Raw genomic sequence first — 13785 nt, 5'->3', positions numbered from 1 at the left:
TATTTGCACTTTTATTCAGGGTGTCAGGGGTCACAGGAGGTGGTAGTGGTGGTGGTAGTAGTGGTGGTGGTAGTAGTGGTAGTGGTGGTGGTAGTGGTGGTGGTAGTGGTGGTGGTAGTGGTGGTGGTAGTGGTGGTGGTAGTAGTGGTGGTGGTAGTAGTGGTAGTGGTGGTAGTGGTGGTGGTAGTGGTGGTGGTAGTGGTGGTGGTAGTAGTGGTGGTGGTAGTAGTGGTAGTGGTGTTGGTAGTGGTGGTGTTAGTGGTGGTAGTGGTGGTGGTGGTAGTGGTGGTGGTGGTAGTGGTGGTGTTGGTAGTGGTGGTGTTAGTGGTGGTGTTAGTGGTGGTAGTGTTGGTAGTAGTAGTGGTAGTAGTGGTGGTGGTAGTGATAGTGGTGGTAGTGGTGGTGGTGGTAGTGATAGTGGTGGTAGTGATAGTGGTGGTAGTGGTGGTGGTGGTAGTGGTGGTGTTAGTGGTGGTGTTAGTGGTGGTAGTGTTGGTAGTAGTAGTGGTGGTAGTGGTGGTAGTAGTGGTGGTGGTAGTGATAGTGGTGGTAGTGGTGGTGGTGGTAGTGATAGTGGTGGTAGTGGTGGTGGTGGTAGTGATAGTGGTGGTAGTGGTGGTGGTGGTAGTGATAGTGGTGGTAGTGGTGGTGCCGCCAGCCACAGCTGTTCCTCATACCCCCCCCCCCGCGTCCGTTGACCCCTGACCCCCCGACCCCCGCGACCCCCGACCCCGACCGTCTTAGATTTTGTTGAAGGCAGCGACGTCCACCGACTGCACGTGATCCTCAAAGGCCACGATGGCCTCCTCCAGCAGGTCAACACTCACCTGGAGAGGGGCGGGAGGGCGGGGTGGACGGGGCGGGTGAGAGACAGCTTCAGTGGATCAGCGGCTAGGCGAGTGAGTGGCTGAGCGAGTGGCTGAGTGAGTGGCTGAGCGAGTGAGCGGCTGAGTGAGTGGCTGAGTGGCTGAGCGAGTGACTGAGTGAGCGGCTGAGCGAGTGAGCGGCTGAGCGAGTGAGTGAGCGGCTGAGTGAGTGGCTGAGTGGCTGAGCGAGTGACTGAGTGAGCGGCTGAGCGAGTGAGCGGCTGAGCGAGTGAGTGAGCGGCTGAGCGAGTGAGTGAGCGGCTGAGTGAGTGGCTGAGCGAGTGACTGAGTGAGCGGCTGAGCGAGTGAGCGGCTGAGCGAGTGAGTGAGCGGCTGAGTGAGTGGCTGAGCGAGTGACTGAGTGAGCGGCTGAGCGAGTGAGCAGCTGAGCGAGTGAGTGAGCGGCTGAGTGAGTGGCTGAGCGAGTGACTGAGTGAGCGGCTGAGCGAGTGAGCGGCTGAGCGAGTGAGTGAGCGGCTGAGTGAGTGGCTGAGTGAGTGAGTGGCTGAGCGAGTGACTGAGTGAGCGGCTGAGCGAGTGAGCGGCTGAGCGAGTGAGTGAGCGGCTGAGTGAGTGGCTGAGTGAGTGGCTGAGCGAGTGACTGAGTGAGTGGCTGAGCGAGTGAGCGGCTGAGCGAGTGAGTGAGCGAGTGAGCGGCTGAGCGAGTGAGTGAGTGGCTGAGCGAGTGACTGAGTGGCTGAGCGAGTGGCTGAGTGAGTGGCTGAGTGAGTGAGCGGCTAAGTGAGCGAGCGGCTGAGCGAGTGAGTAAGTGGCTGAGTGAGCGAGTGGCTGAGTGTTTGAACGAGAGGCTGAGTGAGCGATTCGCTGAGTGAGTGGCTGAGTGAGCGAGCGAGTGAGTGAGTGGCTGAGTGAGTGGCTGAGTGGCTGAGCGAGTGACTGAGCGAGTGGCTGAGTGAGTGGCTGAGTGAGTGGCTGAGCGAGTGAGCGGCTGAGCGTGTGAGTGAGTGAGTGGCTGAGTGGCTGAGCGAGTGACTGAGCGAGTGGCTGAGTGAGTGGCTGAGTGAGTGGCTGAGCGAGTGAGCGGCTGAGCGAGTTAGTGAGTGAGTGGCTGAGCGAGTGGCTGAGTGAGCGAGTGGCTGAGCGAGTGAGTGGCTGAGCGAGTTGGTGGCTGAGTGAGTGAACGAGTGAGCGAGTGGCTGAGTGAGCGAGTGGCTGAGCGAGCGAGTGGCTGAGCGAGCCAGTGTGTGAGCGAGTGTGTGAGCGAGCGAGTGGCTGAGTGAGTGGCTGAGCGAGTGAACGAGTGAGCGAGTGAGTGAACGAGTGAGCGAGTGGCTGAGTGAGCGAGTGGCTGAGCGAGCGAGTGGCTGAGTGTGTGAACGAGAGGCTGAGCGAGTGAGCGAGTGGCTGAGCGAGTGGGCGACTCACCTTGTCATCTTCCACCACACACTGGATCTGTAGCTTCTTGATTCCGTAACCAACGGGGACGAGTTTGGCTGTGGAAACATCACCACCACCATCACCACCATGTAGTACAATAGTGTGTAGTGTATAGTGTAGTGTATAGTAGTGTATAGTGTAGTGTATAGTGTAGTGTAGTATAGTAGTGGTGTAGTAGTGTCTAGTGTATAGTAGTATAGTGTAGTAGTGTATAGTGTAGTGTATAGTAGTGTATAGTGTAGTGTATAGTGTAGTGTAGTATAGTAGTGGTGTAGTAGTGTCTAGTGTATAGTAGTATAGTGTAGTAGTGTATAGTGTAGTGTATAGTGTAGTAGTATAGTGTAGTAGTGTATAGTGTAGTGTATAGTGTAGTGTAGTATAGTAGTGGTGTAGTAGTGTCTAGTGTATAGTAGTGTAGTGTAGTAGTGTATAGTGTAGTGTATAGTAGTGTAGTAGTGTAGTAGTGTAGTAATGTGTAGTGTAGTAGTGTGTAGTGTATAGTGTAGTAGTGTATAGTGTAGTGTAGTATAGTAGTGTAGTGTAGTAGTGTATAGTGTAGTGTAGTATAGTAGTGTAGTGTAGTAGTGTCTAGTGTATAGTAGTGTAGTGTAGTAGTGTATAGTGTAGTGTATAGTAGTATAGTAGTGTAGTAGTGTAGTAATGTGTAGTGTAGTAGTGTAGTAGTGTATAGTGTAGTAGTGTATAGTGTAGTAGTGTATAGTGTAGTAGTGTGTAGTGTATAGTGTAGTAGTGTATAGTGTAGTAGTGTATAGTGTAGTAGTGTAGTAGTGTGTAGTGTATAGTGTAGTAGTGTATAGTGTAGTAGTGTATAGTGTAGTAGTGTATAGTGTAGTAGTGTATAGTGTAGTAGTGTATAGTGTAGTAGTGTATAGTGTAGTGTATAGTGTATAGTGTAGTGTAGTAGTGTAGTGTAGTAGTGTGTAGTGTATAGTGTATAGTAGTGTAGTGTATAGTGTAGTACAAGTGTGTAGTGTATAGTGTAGTGTAGTATAGTAGTGTAGTGTAGTAGTGTCTAGTGTATAGTAGTGTAGTGTAGTAGTGTATAGTGTAGTGTATAGTAGTGTAGTAGTGTAGTAGTGTAGTAATGTGTAGTGTAGTAGTGTGTAGTGTATAGTGTAGTAGTGTATAGTGTAGTGTAGTATAGTAGTGTAGTGTAGTAGTGTATAGTGTAGTGTAGTATAGTAGTGTAGTGTAGTAGTGTCTAGTGTATAGTAGTGTAGTGTAGTAGTGTATAGTGTAGTGTATAGTAGTATAGTAGTGTAGTAGTGTAGTAGTATGTGTAGTGTAGTAGTGTGTAGTGTATAGTGTAGTAGTGTATAGTGTAGTAGTGTATAGTGTAGTAGTGTATAGTGTAGTAGTGTATAGTGTAGTAGTGTATAGTGTAGTAGTGTGTAGTGTATAGTGTAGTAGTGTAGTAGTGTAGTAGTGTATAGTGTAGTAGTGTGTAGTGTATAGTGTAGTAGTGTATAGTGTAGTAGTGTATAGTGTAGTAGTGTATAGTGTAGTAGTGTATAGTGTAGTAGTGTATAGTGTAGTAGTGTATAGTGTAGTAGTGTGTAGTGTATAGTGTAGTAGTGTATAGTGTAGTAGTGTATAGTGTAGTAGTGTATAGTGTAGTAGTGTATAGTGTAGTAGTGTATAGTGTAGTAGTGTAGTAGTGTATAGTGTAGTAGTGTATAGTGTAGTAGTGTATAGTGTAGTAGTGTGTAGTGTAGTAGTGTATAGTGTAGTAGTGTATAGTGTAGTAGTGTGTAGTGTAGTAGTGTATAGTGTAGTAGTGTATAGTGTAGTAGTGTGTAGTGTAGTAGTGTGTAGTGTAGTAGTGTATAGTGTAGTAGTGTATAGTGTAGTAGTGTATAGTGTAGTAGTGTATAGTGTAGTAGTGTGTAGTGTAGTAGTGTGTAGTGTAGTAGTGTATAGTGTAGTGTAGTATAGTAGTGTAGTGTAGTAGTGTATAGTGTAGTGTTAGTATAGTAGTGTAGTAGTGGCTAGGTAGTAGTAGTGGTGTGGAGTGTAGTAGTGTATAGTGTAGTGTATAGTAGTGTAGTAGTGTAGTAATGTGTAGTGTAGTAGTGTGTAGTGTATAGTGTAGTAGTGTATAGGTGTAGTGTAGTAGTGTAGTGTAGTATAGTAGTGTAGTGTAGTAGTGTATAGTGTAGTGTAGTATAGTAGTGTAGTGTAGTAGTGTATAGTGTAGTGTAGTATAGTAGTGTAGTGTAGTAGTGTCTAGTGTATAGTAGTGTAGTGTAGTAGTGTATAGTGTAGTGTATAGTAGTATAGTAGTGTAGTAGTGTAGTAATGTGTAGTGTAGTAGTGTGTAGTGTATAGTGTAGTAGTGTATAGTGTAGTAGTGTATAGTGTAGTAGTGTATAGTGTAGTAGTGTATAGTGTAGTAGTGTATAGTGTAGTAGTGTATAGTGTAGTAGTGTGTAGTGTATAGTGTAGTAGTGTATAGTGTAGTAGTGTATAGTGTAGTAGTGTATAGTGTAGTAGTGTAGTAGTGTGTAGTGTATAGTGTAGTAGTGTATAGTGTAGTAGTGTATAGTGTAGTAGTGTATAGTGTAGTAGTGTATAGTGTAGTAGTGTATAGTGTAGTAGTGTATAGTGTAGTAGTGTGTAGTGTATAGTGTAGTAGTGTATAGTGTAGTAGTGTATAGTGTAGTAGTGTATAGTGTAGTAGTGTATAGTGTAGTAGTGTAGTAGTGTAGTAGTGTATAGTGTAGTAGTGTATAGTGTAGTAGTGTATAGTGTAGTAGTGTGTAGTGTATAGTGTAGTAGTGTAGTAGTGTGTAGTGTATAGTGTAGTAGTGTATAGTGTAGTAGTGTATAGTGTAGTAGTGTATAGTGTAGTAGTGTGTAGTGTAGTAGTGTATAGTGTAGTAGTGTATAGTGTAGTAGTGTATAGTGTAGTAGTGTATAGTGTAGTAGTGTATAGTGTAGTAGTGTGTAGTGTATAGTGTAGTAGTGTATAGTGTAGTAGTGTATAGTGTAGTAGTGTGTAGTGTATAGTGTAGTAGTGTATAGTGTAGTAGTGTATAGTGTAGTAGTGTGTAGTGTAGTAGTGTGTAGTGTATAGTGTAGTAGTGTATAGTGTAGTAGTGTATAGTGTAGTAGTGTATAGTGTAGTAGTGTATAGTGTGGTAGTGTATAGTGTAGTAGTGTATAGTGTAGTAGTGTGTAGTGTAGTAGTGTGTAGTGTAGTAGTGTATAGTGTAGTAGTGTATAGTGTAGTAGTGTATAGTGTAGTAGTGTGTAGTGTAGTAGTGTATAGTGTAGTAGTGTATAGTGTAGTAGTGTATAGTGTAGTAGTGTATAGTGTAGTAGTGTATAGTGTAGTAGTGTATAGTGTAGTAGTGTATAGTGTAGTAGTGTATAGTGTAGTAGTGTATAGTGTAGTAGTGTATAGTGTAGTAGTGTATAGTGTAGTAGTGTATAGTGTAGTAGTGTAGTAGTGTAGTGTAGTGTAGTAGTGTATAGTGTAGTAGTGTATAGTGTAGTAGTGTATAGTGTAGTAGTGTATAGTGTAGTATAGTGTATAGTGTAGTATAGTGTATAGTGTAGTATAGTGTATAGTGTAGTATAGTGTATAGTGTAGTATAGTGTATAGTGTAGTATAGTGTATAGTGTAGTATAGTGTATAGTGTAGTATAGTGTATAGTGTAGTATAGTGTATAGTGTAGTATAGTGTATAGTGTAGTATAGTGTATAGTGTAGTGTGTAGTGTAGTATAGTGTATAGTGTAGTGTGTAGTGTAGTATAGTGTATAGTGTAGTATAGTGTATAGTGTAGTGTAGTAGTGTATAGTGTAGTGTAGTAGTGTATAGTGTGTAGTGTAGTGTGTAGTGTAGTGTATAGTGTAGTGTATAGTGGTGTAGTGTATAGTGGTGTAGTGTATAGTGGTGTAGTGTATAGTGGTGTAGTGTATAGTGGTGTAGTGTATAGTGGTGTAGTGTATAGTGGTGTAGTGTATAGTGTAGTGTGTAGTGTAGTGTGTAGTGTAGTGTAACAGTGTGTAGTGTATAGTGTAGTGTATAGTAGTATAGTGTATAGTGTAGTGTATAGTGTAGTGTATAGTGTAGTGTGTAGTGTAGTGTGTAGTGTAGTGTAACAGTGTGTAGTGTATAGTGTAGTGTATAGTAGTATAGTGTATAGTGTAGTGTAGTGTATAGTGTAGTGTAGTGTATAGTGTAGTGTATAGTGTAGTGTAGTAGTGTATAGTGTAGTAGTGTACAGTGTAGTAGTGTACAGTGTAGTAGTGTACAGTGTAGTAGTGTACAGTGTAGTGTAGTGTGTAGTGTATAGTGTAGTGTGTAGTGTATAGTGTAGTGTATAGTGTAGTGTATAGTGTAGTGTATAGTGTAGTGTATAGTGTAGTATAGTAGTGTATAGTGTAGTGTATAGTGTAGTGTATAGTGTGTAGTGTAGTAGTATAAGTGTAGCGAGTGTCTCACAGACTCCCCAGACGAGCCCGTCCATGGCCACGCTGCGCACGTAGACCTCCAGTATAGTGTATAGTGTAGTGTAGTGTGTAGTGTAGTGTAGTGTGTAGTGTAGTGTAGTGTGTAGTGTAGTGTAGTGACTCACAGACTCCCCAGACGAGCCCGTCCATGGCCACGCTGCGCACGTAGACCTCCAGCTGGGCCATGTCCGTCTCGTCGTCCCACGGCTTCACATCCAGCACGATGGACGACTTGGCGATCACCGAAGGTTCTATACACACAGACAGGTGTACACACACACACACACACAGATATACACACAGACACACACACACACACAGATATACACACACAGATAGATATACACACACACAGACACACAGACACACACACACAGACACACACACACACACACAGATACACACACACACACAAACACACAAACAGACACACACACACAGATACACACACACACACACAGACACACACACACACACACAGACACACACACACAGACAGCGATGTACACACACACACACAGATACACACACACACACACAGACACACACACACAGACAGCGATGTACACACACACAGATACACACACACACACACAGACACACACACACAGACAGCGATGTACACACACACAGACACAGACACGCAGACAGCGATGGATACAGTCGGTGAGCGAGTGAATGGTGAGCGAGTGGTGAGCGAGTTGGTGAGAGAGTGAGTAGTGAGCGAGCGAGTGAGTTGGTGAGCGAGTTGGTAGCGAACTCACTCTTTGACTTCTTGGCAGCGTACTGAGCGAGTGAGCGAGTTGGTGAGTGAGTGAGTTGGTGAGTGAGTTGGTGAGTGAGTTGGTAGCGAACTCACTCTTTGACTTCTTGGCAGCGTACTGAGCGAGTGAGTGAGTTGGTGAGTGAGTGAGTGAGTTGGTGAGTGAGTTGGTGAGCGAGTGAGTGAGCTGGTGAGTGAGTGAGTTGGTGAGTGAGTGAGTGAGTTGGTGAGTGAGCTGGTGAGTGAGTGAGTTGGTAGTGAACTCACTCTTTGACTTCTTGGCAGCGTACTGAGCGAGTGAGTGAGTTAGTGAGTGAGTGAGTTGGTGAGTAGTGAGTGAGCGAGCGAGTGAGTAGTGAGTTGGTGAGTGAGTTGGTAGCGAACTCACTCTTTGACTTCTTGGCGGCGTACTGAGCGAGTGAGCCGTGAGTGAGTGAGCGAGCGAGTGAGCGAGTGAGTTGGTGAGTGAGTGAGTGAGTTGGTGAGTGAGTTGGTGAGCGAGTGAGTGAGCTGGTGAGTGAGTGAGTTGGTAGTGAACTCACTCTTTGACTTCTTGGCGGCGTACTGAGCGAGTGAGTGAGTTGGTGAGTGAGTGAGTGAGTTGGTGAGTGAGTTGGTGAGTGAGTGAGTTGGTGAGCGAGTGAGTGAGTTGGTGAGTGAGTGAGTGAGTTGGTGAGTGAGTTGGTGAGTGAGTGAGTTGGTGAGCGAGTGAGTGAGTTGGTGAGTGAGTGAGTGAGTTGGTAGTGAACTCACTCTTTGACTTCTTGGCGGCGTACTGAGCGAGTGAGCGAGTTGGTGAGTGAGTGAGTTGGTGAGTGAGTGAGTGAGTTGGTGAGTGAGTGAGTTGGTGAGTGAGTGAGTGAGTGGGTGAGTGAGTGAGTGAGTTGGTGAGTGAGTGAGTTGGTGAGTGAGTTGGTGAGTGAGTGAGTTGGTGAGTGAGTTGGTAGCGAACTCACTCTTTGACTTCTTGGCGGCGTACTGAGCGAGTGAGCCGTGAGTGAGTGAGCGAGTGAGCGAGCGAGTGAGCGAGTGAGTGAGTTGGTGAGTGAGTGAGTGAGTTGGTGAGTGAGTTGGTGAGCGAGTGAGTGAGTTGGTGAGTGAGTGAGTGAGTTGGTGAGTGAGTTGGTGAGCGAGTGAGTAGCGAACTCACTCTTTGACTTCTTGGCAGCGTACTGAGCGAGTGAGTGAGTTGGTGAGTGAGTGAGTTGGTGAGTGAGTTGGTGAGTGAGTGAGTGAGTTGGTGAGCGAGTGAGTCGTGAGTGAGTGAGTTGGTGAGTGAGTTGGTGAGTGAGTGAGTAGTGAGTGAGTGAGTGAGTTGGTAGTGAACTCACTCTTTGACTTCTTGGCAGCGTACTGAGCGAGTGAGTGAGTTGGTGAGTGAGTGAGTTGGTGAGTGAGTGAGTTGGTGAGTGAGTGAGTGAGTTGGTGAGTGAGTTGGTGAGTGAGTGAGTTGGTGAGTGAGCGAGTTGGTGAGTGAGTGAGTTGGTGAGTGAGTGAGTTGGTGAGTGAGTGAGTGAGTTGGTGAGTGAGTGAGTGAGCGAGTGAGTGAGTGAGTGAGTTGGTAGTGAACTCACTCTTTGACTTCTTGGCGGCGTACTGAGCGAGTGAGTGAGTTGGTGAGCGAGTGAGTTGGTGAGTGAGTGAGTGAGTTGGTGAGTGAGTTGGTGAGTGAGTGAGTTGGTGAGCGAGTGAGTGAGTTGGTGAGTGAGTGAGTTGGTGAGTGAGTGAGTTGGTGAGTGAGTGAGTGAGTTGGTGAGTGAGTTGGTGAGTGAGTGAGTGACTTGGTGAGTGAGTGAGTTGGTGAGTGAGTGAGTTGGTGAGTGAGTGAGTTGGTGAGTGAGTGAGTGAGTTGGTGAGTGAGTTGGTGAGTGAGCGAGTGAGTTGGTAGCGAACTCACTCTTTGACTTCTTGGCGGCGTACTGAGCGAGTGAGTGAGTGGGTGAGTGAGTGAGTTGGTGAGTGAGTGAGTGGGTGAGTGAGTGAGTGAGTGAGTTGGTGAGTGAGTGAGTTGGTGAGTGAGTGAGTGAGTTGGTGAGTGAGTTGGTGAGTGAGTTGGTGAGTGAGTGAGTTGGTGAGTGAGTGAGTGAGTTGGTGAGTGAGTGAGTTGGTGAGTGAGTGAGTTGGTGAGTGAGTGAGTGAGTTGGTGAGTGAGTGAGTTGGTGAGTGAGTGAGTTGGTGAGTGAGTGAGTGAGTTGGTGAGTGAGTTGGTGAGTGAGTGAGTTGGTGAGTGAGCGAGTGAGTTGGTAGCGAACTCACTCTTTGACTTCTTGGCGGCGTACTGAGCGAGTGAGTGAGTTGGTGAGTGAGTGAGTGAGTTGGTGAGTGAGTGAGTTGGTGAGTGAGTGAGTTGGTGAGTGAGTGAGTTGGTGAGTGAGTGAGTGAGTGAGTTGGTGAGTGAGTTGGTAGCGAACTCACTCTTTGACTTCTTGGCGGCGTACTGAGCGAGTGAGTGAGTTGGTGAGTGAGTGAGTTGGTGAGTGAGTGAGTTGGTGAGTGAGTGAGTGAGTTGGTGAGTGAGTTGGTGAGTGAGTGAGTGAGTGAGTGAGTGAGTTGGTGAGTGAGTGAGTTGGTGAGTGAACTCACTCTTTGACTTCTTGGCGGCGTACTGAGCGAGTGAGTGAGTTGGTGAGTTAGTGAGTTGGTGAGTGAGTTGGTGAGCGAGTGAGTGAGTTGGTGAGTGAGTGAGTTGGTGAGTGAGTTGATGAGTGAGTGAGTAGTGAGTGAGTGAGTTGGTGAGTGAGTTGGTGAGTGAGTTGGTAGCGAACTCACTCTGACTTCTTGGCAGCGTACTGAGCGAGTGAGCGAGTGAGTTGGTGAGTGAGTTGGTGAGTAGTGAGTGAGTGAGTGAGTGAGTTGGTGAGTGAGTTGGTGAGTAGTGAGTGAGTGAGTGAGTGAGTTGGTGAGTGAGTTGGTGAGTAGTGAGTGAGTGAGTGAGTGAGCGAGTGAGCGAGTGAGCGAGTGAGTGAGTTGGTGAGTGAGTTGGTGAGTAGTGAGTGAGTGAGTGAGTGAGCGAGTGAGCGAGTGAGTGAGTTGGTGAGTGAGTTGGTGAGTGAGTGAGTAGTGAGTGAGTGAGTTGGTGAGTGAGTTGGTAGCGAACTCACTCTTTGACTTCTTGGCGGCGTACTGAGCGAGTGAGTGAGTTGGTGAGTGAGTGAGTTGGTGAGTGAGTGAGTTGGTGAGTGAGTGAGTTGGTGAGTGAGTTGGTGAGTGAGTGAGTAGTGAGTGAGTTGGTGAGTGAGTGAGTTGGTGAGTGAGTGAGTTGGTGAGTGAGTGAGTAGTGAGTGAGTGAGTTGGTGAGTGAGTTGGTAGTGAACTCACTCTTTGACTTCTTGGCGGCGTACTGAGCGAGTGAGCGAGTTGGTGAGTGAGTGAGTTGGTGAGTGAGTGAGTAGTGAGTGAGTGAGTTGGTGAGTGAGTTGGTAGTGAACTCACTCTTTGACTTCTTGGCGGCGTACTGAGCGAGTGAGCGAGTTGGTGAGTGAGTGAGTTGGTGAGTGAGTGAGTTGGTGAGTGAGTGAGTAGTGAGTGAGTGAGTTGGTGAGTGAGTTGGTAGTGAACTCACTCTTTGACTTCTTGGCGGCGTACTGAGCGAGTGAGCGAGTTGGTGAGTGAGTGAGTTGGTGAGTGAGTGAGTTGGTGAGTGAGTTAGTGAGTGAGTGAGTTGGTGAGTGAGTGAGTTGGTAGTGAACTCACTCTTTGACTTCTTGGCGGCGTACTGAGCGAGTGAGTGAGTTGGTGAGTGAGTGAGTTGGTGAGTGAGTGAGTTGGTGAGTGAGTGAGTGAGTGAGTAGCGAACTCACTCTTTGACTTCTTGGCAGCGTACTGAGCGAGTGAGTGAGTTGGTGAGTGAGTGAGTTGGTGAGTGAGTTGGTGAGCGAGTGAGTGAGCTGGTGAGTGAGTGAGTTGGTAGCGAACTCACTCTTTGACTTCTTGGCAGCGTACTGAGCGAGTGAGTGAGTTGGTGAGTGAGTTGGTGAGTGAGTGAGTTGGTGAGTGAGTGAGTAGTGAGTGAGCGAGCGAGCGAGCGAGTGAGTTGGTAGCGAACTCACTCTTTGACTTCTTGGCAGCGTACTGAGCGAGTGAGCGAGTTGGTGAGTGAGTTGGTGAGTGAGTGAGTGAGTAGCGAACTCACTCTTTGACTTCTTGGCAGCGTACTGAGCGAGTGAGTGAGTTGGTGAGTGAGTGAGTCGTGAGTGAGTGAGTGAGTGAGCGAGCGAGTGAGTAGTGAGTGAGTGAGCGAGTTGGTGAGTGAGTTGGTAGCGAACTCACTCTTTGACTTCTTGGCAGCGTACTGAGCGAGTGAGTGAGTTGGTGAGTGAGTGAGTTGGTGAGTGAGTGAGTTGGTGAGTGAGTGAGTTGGTGAGTGAGTGAGTTGGTGAGTGAGTTGGTGAGTGAGTTGGTGAGTGAGTTGGTGAGTGAGTGAGTTGGTGAGTGAGTTGGTGAGTGAGTGAGCGAGCGAGTGAGTTGGTGAGTGAGTTGGTGAGTGAGTGAGTAGCGAACTCACTCTGTGACTTCTTGGCAGCGTACTGAGCGAGTGAGTGAGTGAGTCGTGAGTAAGTGAGTGAGTGAGCGAGTGAGTCGTGAGTGAGTGAGTGAGTGAGCGAGTGAGTCGTGAGTGAGTGAGTTGGTGAGTGAGTTGGTGAGTGAGTGAGTTGGTGAGCGAGTGAGCGAGTGAGTCGTGAGTGAGTGAGTGAGTGAGCGAGTGAGTCGTGAGTGAGTGAGTTGGTGAGTGAGTTGGTGAGTGAGTGAGTTGGTGAGCGAGTGAGTGAGTTGGCGAGTGAGTGAGTTGGTAGTGAACTCACTCTTTGACTTCTTGGCAGCGTACTGAGCGAGTGAGCGAGTGAGTCGTGAGTGAGTGAGTGAGTGAGCGAGTGAGTCGTGAGTGAGTGAGTTGGTGAGTGAGTTGGTGAGTGAGTGAGTTGGTGAGTGAGTGAGTGAGTTGGTGAGTGAGTTGGTAGCGAACCCACTCTTTGACTTCTTGGCAGCGTACTGAGCGAGTGAGCGAGTGAGTCGTGAGTGAGTGAGTTGGTGAGTGAGTTGGTGAGTGAGTAGTGAGTGAGTTGGTGAGTGAGTTGGTGAGTGAGTTGGTAGTGAACTCACTCTTTGACTTCTTGGCAGCGTACTGAGCGAGTGAGCGAGTGAGTCGTGAGTGAGTGAGTGAGTGAGCGAGTGAGTCGTGAGTGAGTGAGTTGGTGAGTGAGTTGGTGAGTGAGTGAGTTGGTGAGTGAGTGAGTGAGTTGGTGAGTGAGTTGGTAGCGAACCCACTCTTTGACTTCTTGGCGGCGTACTGAGCGAGTGAGCGAGTTGGTGAGTGAGTGAGTTGGTGAGTGAGTGAGTTGGTGAGTGAGTTGGTGAGTGAGTGAGTGAGTTGGTGAGTGAGTTGGTGAGTGAGTTGGTGAGTGAGTGAGTTGGTGAGTGAGTTGGTAGCGAACTCACTCTTTGACTTCTTGGCGGCGTACTGAGCGAGTGAGTGAGTTGGTGAGTGAGTGAGTTGGTGAGCGAGTGAGTGAGTTGGTGAGTGAGTGAGTGAGTTGGTAGCGAACTCACTCTTTGACTTCTTGGCGGCGTACTGAGCGAGTGAGTGAGTTGGTGAGTGAGTTGGTGAGTGAGTCGTGAGTGAGTGAGTGAGTGAGCGAGTGAGTCGTGAGTGAGTGAGTTGGTGAGTGAGTGAGTTGGTAGTGAACTCACTCTGACTTCTTGGCAGCGTACTGAGCGAGTGAGTGAGTGAGTGAGTGAGTTGGTGAGTGAGTGAGTTGGTGAGTGAGTGAGTGAGTTGGTAGCGAACTCACTCTTTGACTTCTTGGCAGCGTACTGAGCGAGTGAGTGAGTTGGTGAGTGAGTGAGTTGGTGAGTGAGTGAGCGAGTTGGTGAGTGAGTGAGTCGTGAGTGAGTGAGTGAGCGAGTGAGCGGTGAGTGAGTAGTGAGTAGTGAGCGAGCGAGCGAGTTGGTGAGTGAGTGAGTGAGTAGTGAGTGAGTTGGTGAGTGAGTAGTGAGTGAGTTGGTGAGTGAGTGAGTTGGTGAGTGAGTGAGTTGGTGAGTGAGTGAGTTGGTGAGTGAGTGAGTGAGTTGGTAGTGAACTCACTCTTTGACTTCTTGGCAGCGTACTGAGCGAGTGAGTGAGTTGGTGAGTGAGTGAGTTGGTGAGTGAGTGAGTGGGTGAGTGAGTGAGTGAGTTGGTAGCGAACTCACTCTGACTTCTTGGCAGCGTACTGAGCGAGTGAGTGAGTTGGTGAGTGAGTGAGTGAGCGAGCGAGTGAGTGAGTTGGTGAGCGAGTGAG

At 47.6% G+C, this 13785-nt stretch overlaps 1 long non-coding RNA gene across 1 annotated transcript; it reads right to left on the bottom strand.

Moving 5' to 3' along the window:
- Nucleotides 1-745: 745 nt before the first annotated feature.
- Nucleotides 746-6789, bottom strand: LOC144740962 (uncharacterized). Its single transcript, XR_013589839.1, has 3 exons — nucleotides 6737-6789; nucleotides 2253-2320; nucleotides 746-827 (listed from the first exon to the last, which is right to left on the bottom strand). It is a non-coding gene; the product is annotated as an uncharacterized LOC144740962 (long non-coding RNA).
- Between the last annotated feature and the right edge of the window lie 6996 nt (nucleotides 6790-13785).

This window comes from Lampetra planeri, unplaced genomic scaffold (genome assembly GCF_965212315.1).
Source record: "Lampetra planeri unplaced genomic scaffold, kcLamPlan1.2.h2 scaffold_364, whole genome shotgun sequence".
NCBI lineage: Eukaryota > Metazoa > Chordata > Hyperoartia > Petromyzontiformes > Petromyzontidae > Lampetra > Lampetra planeri.
The sequence above is the reverse complement of the archived record's forward strand: the minus strand, read 5'-3'. Positions and strand labels throughout refer to the sequence as shown.